This window comes from Lagopus muta, chromosome 2 (assembly GCF_023343835.1).
Source record: "Lagopus muta isolate bLagMut1 chromosome 2, bLagMut1 primary, whole genome shotgun sequence".
NCBI classification, from domain to species: Eukaryota; Metazoa; Chordata; class Aves; order Galliformes; family Phasianidae; genus Lagopus; species Lagopus muta.
Genome location: NC_064434.1, coordinates 78,685,484 through 78,700,559, shown reverse-complemented (window position 1 = coordinate 78,700,559; position 15,076 = coordinate 78,685,484). Strand labels below are relative to the sequence as shown.

Genomic DNA, 15,076 nt, shown 5'->3' with positions numbered 1-15,076 from the left:
TCTGTCAGAAATAAGAATTCAAAACCATTGAAAACTCCAGTTAAGCCAGTAAAAAGAGGGACAGAAAATAAAATTAGTGAACGGGAAGAGGGGTTTAAAAGTGAAGTGGCAAAATTTGCTGATGGTACTGTATTGTCCAGGGTAAAAAGAAAGTTGACTCTGAAGATTTGCAGGAGATCCTTGTGATGCTAAGGGAGTAATAAAACAACAAATGAAACTGGAGGCATAAATGTAAAGTAATGCCAGTGGGAGAAACAATCTTATATACATGTTAAACTTGGAAATAGTTTCTATCACTCAGAGGAGATATTTTGAAAGATCAGTCTTTAGTAATGAGCAATTACGGTGCTAAAATGCTGAGGACTTTTTGGAAAAGAGTATTGTATGAATCCATAGTGGACTCTCATCCCCAGTCATTTATTGCAAAAATAGAAAAGACAAAGAGAAGGACAAGACTGTACCAAAGAAATGTCAATAGATATTTGCCCTGTTCTTATACTTGTTTGTCCCTTGTCACTGCCAGAAAAGGATTTCCTTCCAGAGTGTAACTGAGCTGCTGCTCTGGAGGTGGTGAAAGACAGCAACACGGCAACTCAGAGTGAAACAGCACCATCGCAAGCGGCACTCTGTGCCAGCCTGGAAGATGCATAGTCAGAAATAAAGATCTTGGCAAATGGGAAAAGACAAAATATCGTATTGACTGACTGAAGGCTATTTCCCTGACTCCATTTGACTTTGCCAGGTAAAACAGAACAAGATAGTAGTTTGACTAATTAGCTGTTATCTACCAGTAGTGAAAATAACATTCTTCTCTTTCTGCCTCTTTCTGTTCTGCAGCTATTTCTTTAGGTATTGTTTCTGCTTAAGAAGATGTGTTCCTTGAATGAATGACCAGTTGACAAAGCAGAGTGAAAATGGACATCTGAACAACTTTTAGGTGCAGAATGATACATCACAGAATTGATACATTCTCAGCTTCGCTCCAGGGCCTTAGGAGAAGGATGATATTCCCATACTGTAAGAAAAATTAATTTCAGTCCTCTTCTTTCCATGCTTTATTTGTTAAAGACTCTTATCATGTCAGCAAAATATACAAGGACCTGGAACTGAACCACTGTAGCAAGAGCTTCCCAAGAAAGTTTGGGATAAACAGATAAGTTTAGTTTCTGTTGAACTTCAAGCGCAAGTCATTCTGGTTAAACACATATCTCCGCAGAGAAAACATCCCTTTTAAGGCAGAACAATATTAGATTACAGGGTATGCGACACCATTTTTCCACATTCCAGTTTAACATTCACACAAGCTCTTCCTCACAGATGTGACATTTTGTGTGACACTTAATGCATGTCATGCACTGGCCTGAAGGCAGTAGGTGAAAGTGACATGGCATTTAAATAAAATGTTCCCAACAGGGCTGTCGTGATCTGCAATCACACAAAAATCTCTACCATTTATTTGTAGTGGCTTGGTTAAAGATCTGTACCCTGCCCAAGGGCATAAAGCAGTGACCTAAAGTCTTAATTAACATTTCACTTGAAATAAAATAAAACAAAGGAAATATGCCACAGCAATAATATTTGGAAGATCTGCTGAGTGGCAAAACAAACACTGCCTCTATTTATCTAGCTGTCAATCCATGGAGAGCACTAAGCAGTTTCTAATACCGGAGTGGACAGGCCCATGAGCATCTTTGGGATCGTTGGGACTTAACCCTCATAAACAAAAACGTAATGGGAAGATACAAGATCAAAATCTTGTTGTCTTTAACTTGTAGTTACAGCCAACACTGAGTAAATAATAATTTTTCTTTCCTTGTCCAGTGGCAATCGGTCTTACTTATTTCAGGAATTTCAGCTATGCTTGATTTTAATTTAATATCTGAAGCAATACTAAGAAAACTAAGTAACTAAGAAAAAATCCTGCACTAAGAAAACATTTTTGTATATTTGCATATTTTAAAAAGGAACTTACAAACAAGCTGGACTGGTTTAAACAAGTGCATTTTAATGCATGCATGATGTATAATTGGTAGTGGAGACAGGATGTGGATGACAGATATTTCCATCTGCAGATGTGAAGAATAGGCTTGGGAGCCACACACAGCTGTCTGCATAGTGACCAGGTGTTAAGATGCTGATTCTTTCACACAAAAAGACTGGAAGAAGCCACTGCTGTTCATAACAACTTCCCCTGCAGGTACATAAATTCAGGTCAGGACTACACAGCTGTTCTTTCATTTTGTGTGTCCTTGTACTGTACTTAGCACACACTCTCACATTTTCAGCAAATAAGACGGGAGTGCTGCAGATGTTTCAGTCACAACAAGCCTGCTTCACTTGCCATGTACACCACTGAACACTGAACAGAAATATTGCTGGACAAAGCCATAGGTAAAACTCTTAAGATTCAGTGCAGCGCTTAGCAGCAGTGAAAATAAATCCACAGTATATAAATAGAAGCACTGCCTATAATCTGGCAGAAAGAATGTTTGAATGATTTCTGGTTGACAGCAGTATGCAAACATGAAAAATATGCACAAAGATTAATATTAAGGGACTAGCGTGAGGGGAAAAAGCGACTGGTGCCTGAGCACACACTCTGGGGTTATAGAAAGGCTAAGTGAGCAAACGGCCTGGTTTTTGGAGGGAAGCTGCATGAAGCAATGATTTCCTTCTCATTTAAATCCATGTGCAAAAGAAAGATGATCCAGAAACAAAGGATAATGCAATTAGTATTGAAAACCTAATGCAATCAACGCTGCCTGTAAAATCAGTGTGCTTTTGATGAAACTCTTATACATCTAGAGTAGTGAAAAGAAACAGGAATGATTGGGGGAAATATTCTGAAGGTGACATCGTTATCTGTTTGGGATGGTTAAAGAAATAGTGAGAAAACAGCTAGGAGCCAGGGGCTGTAACACTGCAGAATGTCTATTTTTTACATTTTGCATCTCCTCAGGCTTCTCATTAGAACCGCATCACTGGTCTGAAACAGTAGGAGTCTGCAGGATAAATGTACTGTAAGAAACACATTTGCATCCAACAGTTCAAAAGCCTCAGTAAAAATGGCAAAGCTTAATCTGTCCTCTGTGGGCTGTAGCAGCAGACAGCATGGGTGGGGCCTCAGTGCAAGTCTTGGCTGAATGTTTTTTTTAGGGAGCTTGAATAAAGATATTTATTCTTGGAAGAAAATAAGTCAATTATTTTCTATGGCAACTGGAAAATAAACACACAAACTGGCAGCAAAATATCTATCTCCTGTTTAAAGAAAAAAAAATAACAACCAACTAAAAGGTTACTCAGTAATATTCGTTGCTCAACTATTTATTCAGTTAAATTCCATGTTGGTTTCTACAGCCATAGGGAGCATGGCCCTCACTGGGAGCTGGCGGGACAAGACCTGAACACTGCCTGGAAGCTGAGCTCCAGCCCCAGCCTGACCCAGAGCCTCTGGCAGTGGCGAACAGGAGCCTCACCAAGATGCACGCACAGACTGGGATGCGAATGCAGAGCATGCATTCCTTGCAGAAGGAATGCATCCCTTCCAGAAGGAGACATGGGTGAATCATCTGTACATGCATTGAACTTATATCCAAGCTGCTATCCTTAACTGCTGTAATCCAAGTTACAAACTGAATAAGGTAGACATCTTAAAAGATGTCAGTGTTAGTGGGTTGCTGAGCTCATAGGGAAGGTGCTTCTTTGCTTACCTCCCTTGTCTCTGCAGAAACCAGCACTGCTTGTTTTCAACAGAGCAGCCAGTCTGAAGTTCATTCACTTCTCTTACGCTTTCTGTAGATAGGTTGCTTCTTCCAAAAGAAATCTGCCTTCCCTACCATCTTTTTTCCCTTTAGAAGGAGGCTGCCTTGGTCTCTCCCTGACTATTCAGGACTGCTAGCTGTGCATCTCCACATCGGTCTCTTGCCCTCTGTTGACACTGAGAAATTTGCTAAGGGATTAATTTTTAGAAAAGACATGTAACATATAGCATTATGGTTTATATTTGTCAGCTGAGACTCACATTCTTATTTCTGACACAAATTTTGAGCAGCTCAATGGATGTGAGTTGCAGGATTCACTTCAAATGTAGAGTCAGTTTATGTCAGTTGCCAGTGTGTTGACTGAACTAAAACAGATTAAACTTTACAGTGGCGCAGCCAATATGGGAAGCCCACCCTTGTTCTTGGGAGGGAGGGGGCTTGAGAGTTATCAGAGTTATTTCAAAACAGTGGGATCAAAATGAAGAACTATAAACTGATTTTATAAAATAATAGCATCTTTGATTACCACAAAATAGGGAAAGCAGTAGTGAGGAAGTAGGCACACCACTGGCAGGTAAAAATACAAAACTTTTTAAGAATATCTGAACATTCCCTATGATTGGGCAGGAAAACATCCTACTGCTATTAGCAGCATGTTTTGATCAAAGCAGCTGTTCAAATGTCAGGATCTCCTCAGATCTGAAATTGGGAAGAAAACCAGACGTGGATTCAATCATATATCTTTTACACAACTTGACTTACAGGAATGTACAAATCCTGCTTCTGTGACTACAGAATATAATCAAACAACCTGACAGCTTCTTCACTTACTCTTTCAAGACTGTTTCTGCCAGAATCTTAATCCAAGAGTCACCTCCAGGCTTCCCACAAGCCTGCACAGCAGAGTTGCTTAGACTGCCGAAGCTGCTTTTTCTCTCTTTCAGTGTGTGGTCTCACTCCTCCTCTACCCAAGCCACATCACACAAGCAAACAGGCACAGCAATGTGTGCGCACACACAGACACACACTTTTTCAGGAACCTCATGCAGCCAAAGTATCTCTGCTCAGAGCATTCAAATTCTTGAGTAGCTATGTCTCGCCTTTATTTTGTGCTGATTTCATAAGAATTTAAGAGTCCTGGGGACTCTTAAAAGAAGTGAAAGTACAATCTTGATCCAGAGACTGTAGCATTAGTTGTCCTCATCCCTAAAAGCAGGCAGATATGGGTTCTCAAATGATTTTTCTTCTCTCCAATGAATGTGCAATGGGAAACAGACTCTTCTTTTTTCCATCAGAGTGCTGTAAGGAAGGGGGCAATCTCCTTGCTCATCCTAAGTGAAGGGGCATGATTCCCTCTCAAGCTCCAGGCCCAACCCAGCAGCTCAGCTCCTTGCTTACAAACGTGATGTGTGAGGCCTCAGCTCTCAGATACGGTCTGTGAAAGGCCATAGGCAAAGAAGCACAAAGAGCTAGATAAGAACAAAGCTAAATTCCCAGGCTGAATTACTTCCAAACAGGTATAGTATCTACATTTAGGTGTCTAGTTACTCATCTCTAAGTACTTCTAAGATTCAATGCTCTGAGGTATTAGTTTTTTCTGGACCTCCTTCTTAAAATTCCTGCCTATATATGCAGCTAAAAATTAGACTGGTTTTTTTTTTTTTTTTCAATGGCTTTGGTTCTGATTTTCTGTTTCAGTCAGGCTTGAGCAGTTTACCTCAGAGATATGAATCTTCATGCTTCCACTGTAAATGAATCTGCATTGGGCCCTGAAGGTGTGAATCCCTGGCACATAGCTCTGGTAGGTTCTTACTCTTAGATAATTTTAGGTATGTAGAGATGCCAAAGAGTACTTGGCTTTGGAGTGCAAGACTGCTTGTATGCACAGTAAATACCACATGAACGTTTACTGGTACAAAACACCTCTGTTAACAGAGACTGTGCATGAAACTTTTTTTTCAAATATCTCCTTCTTTCCTGAAAAAAGGAATTCTGTTAACAACAGGAGTTTCACTCTTCTCCTTTCTTACTTTTACCATCAAAGCTTCCATATACCCCTGTTCTCTATTTTCCATTTGTGGAACTCACCAGAAATGATTTTGTTCCCAGAGACAACACTACACAGATTTGCTTAAATTGGACCTAAGTGGAGAGAGAGAAAAAAAGAAAGCCTAACTATATCTCATTCAAATTGTGGATTCTTTACACTTTACAGGCAAAACTTTCTTGGGTAGGAAAATAAATAGAGAGTTCTTCTCTTCCTAGCTTGCATTCTTTGTTACTTCAACACCACTCCACCACCGCCCAACAGAGCAGTAATATGGTGGTGTCTGAGGAGTCTGAGAGCAGCTGCAGCACTGCAGAGGGCAATGAGTTGTACTACATGTGGCAGAAATAGGATACAGGAACTGATGGAAGGAAGGAGAGGAGCTAAGCTTCTCCTGACCGGGGGTCAGCCATGTCCAGACCATCCCAGCGTTGGCTGTGGACTGAGTGATGGGAACAGAAGGGAGACTAGTCCTCTTTCCTTTGCACTATGTCTTCCCAAGATGCTGTTTCTTTTTAAAGGTGTAAAATGGCCTTCAAGGAGTGATAAAATTATACTTGAGAGAGAATATTTCATGTCAACTAAACACTGCTTTAGTTTTTTGCACATGAAATGTAGAATTCAATTTGGAAGTGCGCCCTGCAAGTTCCTGGAGATCTCAAGTACTGGAGAGTTAGTTACTTCTCTGAAATTCACCCTGCAGACTGGTGTGAAAAGCTTTAAACATCTATACATATCACCTTATAAGGTATTTTTTAAAATTCCAAAACAATGAATGTAGATTTTCAATCACACTAGCAAGTAATGACCACACAATGGTAATGACAGGCATTTGAGAATTACAATGCAAGTGACCACTAAATCTATTTTTGGTCAGTGTATTTACAGTATTGAATAACTAACTTCCCTCATTTGCTTTGTGTCCTGATTTGTGGACCATCCACACTGCTAAATGATAGCTTGTTCCCAGCAGCTCCTTAATTCCTTCCAGAGAAAAACTGAGATGTACTGTTGGATCTTGTGGTGCCAAGTGAAAACCTAGGGCAAATGTTATGTGCTGCACGCACCATTAGTCTATTCAGGAATAAGTCTACTCTCATCTCCAAAGAAACTGATGAAAAGCCATGCTGGTGCTGGTGTAGGGTATGAGCAAGACACTAACTGGTATTTGGAAATGTAGACAGAAGGAAGAGGGGCAAGACAGTATGTACATTTTGGTGATATACAGTAGCCTGTCATCCATCAGAAAAGATTTTCTGAGAACAGTACTACAGGGTTATGTTTTCATTGGGTGAAATGAGCAGTTAGATTTCTATTTATTTGGATACCCTGATACTTGATGAGATACTAGAAACCTCAGGAAATTAAAACGAGCAATATGCTTAGAGTAAGCACTATCTATTTGTAAGTCCTCCTATCAGTTTCTTCCCAAGATATTGAGAGAAGAGGCTGTACAGGTGGCCAAGAGGGGCAATGAGTTTTGGCTTTATGCTGCACATGAGGCCTTGTCTTGAAGAAGGCAGAGACAACTGAGCAAATAATTTAAACTTTAAAGGGAGCAAGATGATGTTCAATGGTCTCATTAAATTCCAGCCTTAAAAGTACAGTGGATAGAAAAGCCTTTTTGCTGGTAAACGTGTCCACATTTTTTGCAGGCTCATACAGATGAAATCTAAATCCTAAACTTTGGAAACTTGTCACTACCCAATGCAGACAGGGTGTACTGACACAAGCAAGAAACTCCACATACAAGAAAAAAAATGCAGTAGTAAGAGAGGAAACTGAAATACTTAAGAAAACAGTAATTTTAAATAAAAGAAAGTCACTTAAATACAAGTGAGTTGTCTTCAGGAGACTGGAGAGTTAACTCATTTACAGACAATCTTACATTTTCAAAAATAAATTTTCTAACCCATGAGAGCACTGAGTTGTGGAGATTAATCTCTTATCTTTATCTTGATGTTTTGAAAATTCAGAGCTTTCTCAGACTAACAGAATGATTTCCCAGCGGCTCTGAAATACTGTAACGTCATCCAGAGTTCCTACATGAGCTTTTTCTTTGGAATCTCTAGGATAAATTCATAAATTCTACAACAGAATTGACGTTTGTGTCTGCTAAGACAGGAGATGTTGATATGACACAGTTTTTTTAGAATCATTACTAGATGTAGCAAATACAGAGGAGATATTAGAGAGAGAATCAACCTTAAATACTACTCACAGCAACTTATTATGAGGTTCTATCTACCACATGGGAAAAATGCCCTTTTACTGCTAGTGATTTCACGTCTATAATGAAAACAGTAAAATAGCCAAATTTGTTGTTGTTGTAAGGCAGCTTCCAAGTATGCTCTAGATAGCAACCAGAGGCTGAAACCATGCCAGAAAAAAATGGATGAAGCACACAATTTGGTAAAAGAAGACAATACTTCTCAATGTATTCCCAAAGTCCTTTAATAATTTTTAAGACTGAAAATGGAATAGCTAATTTCTTCCAGAAATTTGTTTGTGGTTAAGATTCATGCAGTTCACTTCTGCAAAGTGGTGGAAAAATGAAGATGTAAGATAAGACATAAGCTTAAAATGCTTTGAGCAAAACTGAATTCTCGTAAAACATGCTCACATTTGAATGTAGAATCTTCTGGCTGGTTTCATAGAATCATAGAATGGCTTGGGTTGGAAGGCACCTCAAAGATCATCTAGTTCCAACCCCCCTGCTGTAGGCAGGCTTGCCATTCACCAGATCAGACTGCTCAGTTTTGATTTGATCAAAACTTCCTCCTAGTTCAGTGCATGGAAGCAAGGGAATAATGGACGAGAGTCAGTATCATCAGAGGTTGTATATTGGCAAGTTCTAACTTGTTAGTGGAACAGGAGTCCCTGGTGTGTTCTTCTGCTGTAACAGAGCACTGCTAACTTTCCCTATCTTGAATGATTGTGTGATTTAATATGCTGGAGTTATAAAGCATGTGCTCAGGTGTTCCATTTGATAATTATCAATGCATTTCTCACTGTCCGCTTCTTTGGCAGGAAAAAAAATTGAAGTACGTATCTGGGCAGGAGAAGTAACAACTCTGACATTGCTAAATTCATCCTTGTAACCCTAGAAATGTTGACAGTAAGAACATTTATATATATGTACTCATGATACCTTCTTGCCTCTTGGATCAGTCCTCAGAGACATAATTCACAATGAAAAGGCATTCTTTAAGAAGTAAACAACAAAATATCTGAAACCCATAAGGCCATTATGGAGCTTACATGGTCTAATTACTTCTCCTGTACCAGTTCTCTACTTGCTTGTTTTTAATGCTGGAGGATGTTTCTAGATTCCAGGAGCATGGCTGGGTAAACAAACAGCTAGCACTTACATAGGGTTAACAGGGCTACTGGAAGCCAGGAAGAATATCTTGGGAAGAAGATAATGAATTGCCTGTAAGACATGAACCAACAAAGAAGCTGAATGGAACATCAGCTGAATCTGTTCTTTCCCCGTGATTACTGACAAATTAAAGCGTTCTGTACACCTCTAGTTCCTGTGGATTTCTGTATTTCTGAATTTCTGACTACAGACATGAAACAACACTGAGAAAGGTTTAATTTAACAATAACTATAAGCACATATAATCTAATTATGAAAGATGGATAAATCTTCTGCTCTTGTATAATTTCTAGTTTCGCCTCCTCAGCTATTAGATGAGAGATACTTTATGGCACAGAATTGTAAGAAATACATGCAAATGTTATGAAAGAACTCTGAGGTTTTATTTTGACGATCTCACACGTATGTTGTTCATAAATTCTTAATCCCCCCCCTTCATACATTTACAGGGCTAATAATTAGAAATCACATATCAATTTTTTCCTGTGGGACTTTTATTTCATTCAGCATGGTGCATCATTAGAACCGTCAGTGACTTCCCTAAAAACCTCATTAGAACCTTGCTGGCCTTGCAAGACCTGAACCTATTGAAAAGAAGCTCATTTTTCCTGATTTTTCTCAGCAGCAGTCTTCTAAACCTTTAGAGAACTGGGCTTCTGAAGCCCAGAGTGGGGTCAAAATCTTTGTTGGCTGTCTTCAATTTACATCTAATTAAGTTTATGAGTAAGCAAACTCATAGACTGCTGTAAATTCTGTGCTCTCTGAGACTTTCAATTGCCACAGATTGTTGAAACCACTGCTGAGCTATATCATCTTCAATAAAATGTACCTCCTAAAATCTACTGGTAGCAGTTTTCAGCACAGATTATAGTTGGCCCTCCATAATACACTGTCAGCACTAACTTATTGGCATTGTTGGGATCTCCTTTCTGCTGCTGCTTCGCTGTTTTAATTATATGGCAGCAGTGTTAGGATTATTCATATTAAGATTCTGTACTAATGCATATCACCATACTGTGAATATACCACTCACTTATACGCAAATTTAGAGGCAAAGCCCATATAATACTTCTTTCCTTGCCTCTGATTGGAAATCTAGTTAAAAGGATTCAACCCCAATAAAACTAGTAAGATGATCAGTGCTCTCAATTCTCAATTATTTTAACAGTCCTGCAGTAGTTGTTGCTCCCCTGAGTTCCCTTGAATTTCTCAAATGCTCTGGCAAGCATATTTAAAAACTGCAGATTTTTCTTACTAGGGAAAAAAAAAGGAAAGAAATTTTCTAGCATTCCAGTTTTGAGGTAAAAGCTTTAAGATGGAAACTTTTATGTCGACAGCAAGAAACAATTAAAGAGATCCAGAAATCTTTAATTTTTTTTTGTTGTTGTTGATGTTCAAAATCTTATTTCAAAGCCAGTATAAAGTTTGGGAGATGTGGCTTACTTTTTATGAGAATGTTCAATGCACAACTTTTTACTGCGAAACATAAAATACTGTATGATAGATATTTAGTCTAAAAGCAGAAGAAAAAAAATGCTTAAAGAAAGTGGCAAAAGAACTTGAAAATGTACTGCAAGTTAGGAAAAAGAAGTCATCCTTGAAGAACCAGGTGAAAAAACCCTTTCATCATATTATTCAGGAAGCAAGATTAGGATAACTGCAACATCTGCTGTGTGCTCATATTGGTTTTGATCCCAAACAAACTCTTCTGTGCAGCTACATGGGAAAGAATCCACAGTGTGGTAGGTAGCAGATTTTGAAAATGTCAAGATTTTGCTGACTCCTCTTGTATTTATTTTGTTTTCTTTCTATGCAACGTCACTGAACAAAATGATGAATGGCAGCAACTTACGTCCTACATTTAACTTTCATAAAGCTGTTGACTGTACAAGTGTTTGACGGATACTGGAGACTCACAGATTCCTTGCTAAGTTATCTAATTTTTTTTGTGATCTTAAATTCATCACTGCAGCCAAGAACTAATTTTACAGCTTAGTGTCCTCAGACAAGAGCATGCATGTTACTTCATGGTCCTTAATCCTGTCACTGACTTCTACTGTGTGACAGCAAAATCCTCTGGATACCTCTGGATGTCTAGAAAGACAATCTCATTTTTTCTCTAAGAAACAAAGCTTTAAGGATCTCAAAGCTTTTAGAAACCTGGGGGCAGCAAGTGAAGGGTTTAAGACAAGAGCTTCTTTCCAGAAGCTCCCTGGGCTTCAGTAGCAAGCCACTCCATAAATCAACGTTTTTGGACAACCCAAAGGCTGAAGAAAAATAGTGATCTGGAAGGATCTACTGCCACATGACCATGACAGAAAGAGCACCATTACAGAGACCCTGCCAAAGGTTAAGATTAATTGGTGGACAGGAACATCTGTCTTATCCAGTGAGCAGATTAGTTAGATTGGATTAATGTACTGTCCAAGGGATGTATAATTATCACCTTCCCATCCAAAAAAAGAAAATCTCAAGACATCTTTTCTGGTAGCAAAAACAATAAACAACAAACATGAATGAAATTACTTCTTGAAAATATTGTTATGTTGACAGTCTCTCTGCTCTCTGCTCTGATGTTGTTTATACCTGCTGGGTCTCTCTGTCACCTGTATTACTACCATTTCAAATTGAAATTTGCAAGTAATAGAATGCACAATAACACAGTTTTGCTTCTTTAGATATTGTGTATGATAGAATAATTTAATTCTTAACCAGCTTATTTATCTCATAAATTCTCCTCCCTGCAATACTGTATGAGAGTCAGGAAATGTACTCTTTTGTATGTATTTACTAGCAGCTCTCAGAAACAGGGTACTGTTTTTATAGCAAAGTCAGAACATCAGTGAGAAAGGCATGGACCTCTCCAAGCAATTTCTCTTCTCCGCAATCGTACAGCTAGAACTTGTCAAAGGCTGTTGCCAGAGCAACAGAAACCTCTCACTAAATATCATTTCTGATGTGAGACAGCTGTACCTCAAGGAAATATGGAGGCAACTATTTTGAAATGGTGGGCGTCAAAGTAAGCTGTTAAGAAAATGCAGTACTACAATAAACAATCTTAAAAAATCAGTTTTGTGGTCTCATCTTTCGTAATGCTGCCTTCCTAATAAGTAGAAAAATAAGCTATAAAATAGTGTTTTTGAGGAGGTTTTTAGGATAAACTCAGTCCTTTTCTCCAAAGATGAAAAGAAGCTCTTGATAATATAAGATTAATGACTCAGCTGCAGGATGAGTTCAAAGGACTGGCTGCGAAGTGTCATGCTGTAGTCATCAGTTCTCTGTGTCTGACCAGGGAGAAGGAGGAAAGAAACCAAGCTGTGCAGAGCCAGAAGGACAGCAGGAGTAAAACGGCTTTTGGTTCTTGAGGTTGAAAACAATGACTATGCTTCACTGTTGTACAATAGGTGCTGAAAATTAACACATTCGTGCAGCTTTCTTTTACCATTTGACTTAGCATGCACAGCAGATCTTCACTGCAGTAGCAATTCCCTTTCAGTACTGAGTTAGTAAAGGAACATTCAAGCTTATAATGGTTTTAAAAAAGTGACCGAGGACTGTCTAAAAAGAAGTCTCTTATTGATAATAATTACACCTTACACTCAGTTGACTATTTATTTATTCTTATAATTTTTATCGAGGCTCAATTTCAAGTTGAGATTCATCAAGCAGATGTTCTTTCAGGCACAGAACATATGTAAGCTGAGTTATAGCACAAATATGTCAAATATCACTGCTCTGTTTTCTCAGAGATGGAAAATGGTAAAGAAAAGATGTGTTGCTTATGAATGTCACTCATACCTATTATCATCTTTGTCTCAGATGTGAAAAGAAGTGAAGAGTGGTGGGATTAGAAAGTGAACACTGACTTTTGCATATTTATTTCTCACTGGGGATGTCAAACTGCAAGGTGCTGAGCACTCTGTCCCTTATTAGACTAGCCCTGTTCATTTCTGTGAACCTATAAATTTATGTCAGAGTATAAGCCTCTCTGAAAACAAGGTCAGTAAGAGCTTCTGTGGACTTTCATCCTTATCAGATGAATCCATCTAACCCACGTTTTATGCTCTCCATTTATGACTGTTTTATGAAGGTTCTCACCTTCTAAATGGATTTTTTTTCCTTTAAAGTACACCAATGAGGACCTTTCCAAGATTTTTGACGCTTGCATTTTCTGCATGAGGTATACTGTTCCTGATATCCTACTTACCTTCTTCAGGAATTAAGGAAAGAAATTTTCACTTTTGCATAAAATGTACTTTAGTATAGGCTATTGAGAGTAATTACAGGGCTGTGAGCTATTTCCGTGTGAATCAATTTAATGTCACACAGTTTATACATCTTCTAAATATACTGCTAGCAATGTTTGGACACAACTGTAACTATAGAACAGATTGTATTTCAAAATGTCAGGAATCTAGCTACGAATATTTTTCTAAATGATGTTTCAGCTGTCTGGCTTCCAGAAGCTCCAATACTGGAACACTTAAATGAGAGCAAAATAAGAACATATTTATTTACTGAAACGATTGTTTCTAGAAATATATTTGAGGAATCCTTGTCATTAATGTTGCTTCTGTACTCACAACTGTTGAGATTGGAACTATGATCACACTACTGCTTGTTGGTATTATGCTATTATAAATCAAATGCTTATTACACATACATTTGGTAAAGAAGAAACCGTATCTACCCTCAGTTTGTCACTTTCCTCCATTTCTGCAAATGAAGATCTATCCACTGGTAATAAGCTTGCTTTGTTTGAAAACTTCATTTGAATTTCAGAAGTAACTGCTCTTATCCACAAGTGTTTATTTTGCTTCTGGCTTCACAACTGAATCATCTATAAAAATGGTGTAATAATACAGACGCTCCTTCTAAATTACAAAAAGTACCTCTGCCCTTTGATCTCATTCTTTCCATGGATCCAGTGCAGCTATTTACTCATACACTATCTCCTTACCTCAGACAGGAAGATGATCCTTTGGCGGATTCAGACTCCCACATATACAAAGGCCAGAAATGAGAATACCAGCAGAACATACATGGAGCTCCAGCAGCATTTCATAAATCTTCATCACAGAAGGAGAGATACTCCTGTCTTTTAAGTAGTTCTGAGAACAACTGCTGAGACAAGAAGCAAGAATTTCCAGAGTCTGAATGCAAACCTTGTGTGTCTAGCAAGTATTTTGAGATAAGCTCCTGCAGTACCTTTAAAATGTCAGAGAATTAAATGGGAATTTGACTGATGACTCCAGTGAAGATGTGGTTTTACTCCTGCCTTAGTAGGCTGAGCCAGTGAGCACTCTGACGGCTGTCAGGGAGATCAAGGTCCTACACAAAAGGACCCTTGAATAATGTCTTCTGTCTTCATGAGGTCCTTCAGACAATATGACTGAGTGGAGAGGGGAGAAAATGAAGGCTTGCATGATTTCCCACATTTTTTCTCCTAGTGGAGCTGGACTAAAAAATCTCAGTTTGAGACCCTTAATTATTAAAACCCTTGGTAGTCCTTCCCCCGTTCTCTCATGACTCCTTCTTGTACCCCAACATTTTTTTTTCACTTAAAAATCCATTTGATATCTGAGTGCTGAGCCATGGCCCTAAGTTGTAATTTTCCCAACAGGTTATGAAGTCCTATTTGTTGTTATTGGTTATTACTTTCTGGATGTTCTTTCACTTTAAACAGTATAAAAGCAAGCACTGTAATGTCTTCTGTCTTTGAAATGCAAGAGAGAAAAGTTGTGTTTTTTTTTTTTTAATTTGTGAGATCTTAATCATAAATTGGTTTCTTGGACCGAAATATTCACTTGGCATTAAGCAACAATAAAAGCCTTTGCTTTCGCTTCAGACTGCCTTAGAACATTTCAAAGGCTACAGGAAATATTC

General features: G+C 38.5%; 1 long non-coding RNA gene across 1 annotated transcript; it reads left to right on the top strand.

Annotated features, from left to right (window-relative positions):
- The first annotated feature begins 455 nt into the window (after positions 1-455).
- On the top strand, positions 456-2,191 carry LOC125689091 (uncharacterized). The gene is made up of 3 exons (XR_007375030.1): positions 456-742; positions 838-1,017; positions 2,073-2,191. It is a non-coding gene; the product is annotated as an uncharacterized LOC125689091 (long non-coding RNA).
- Positions 2,192-15,076: the final 12,885 nt, after the last annotated feature.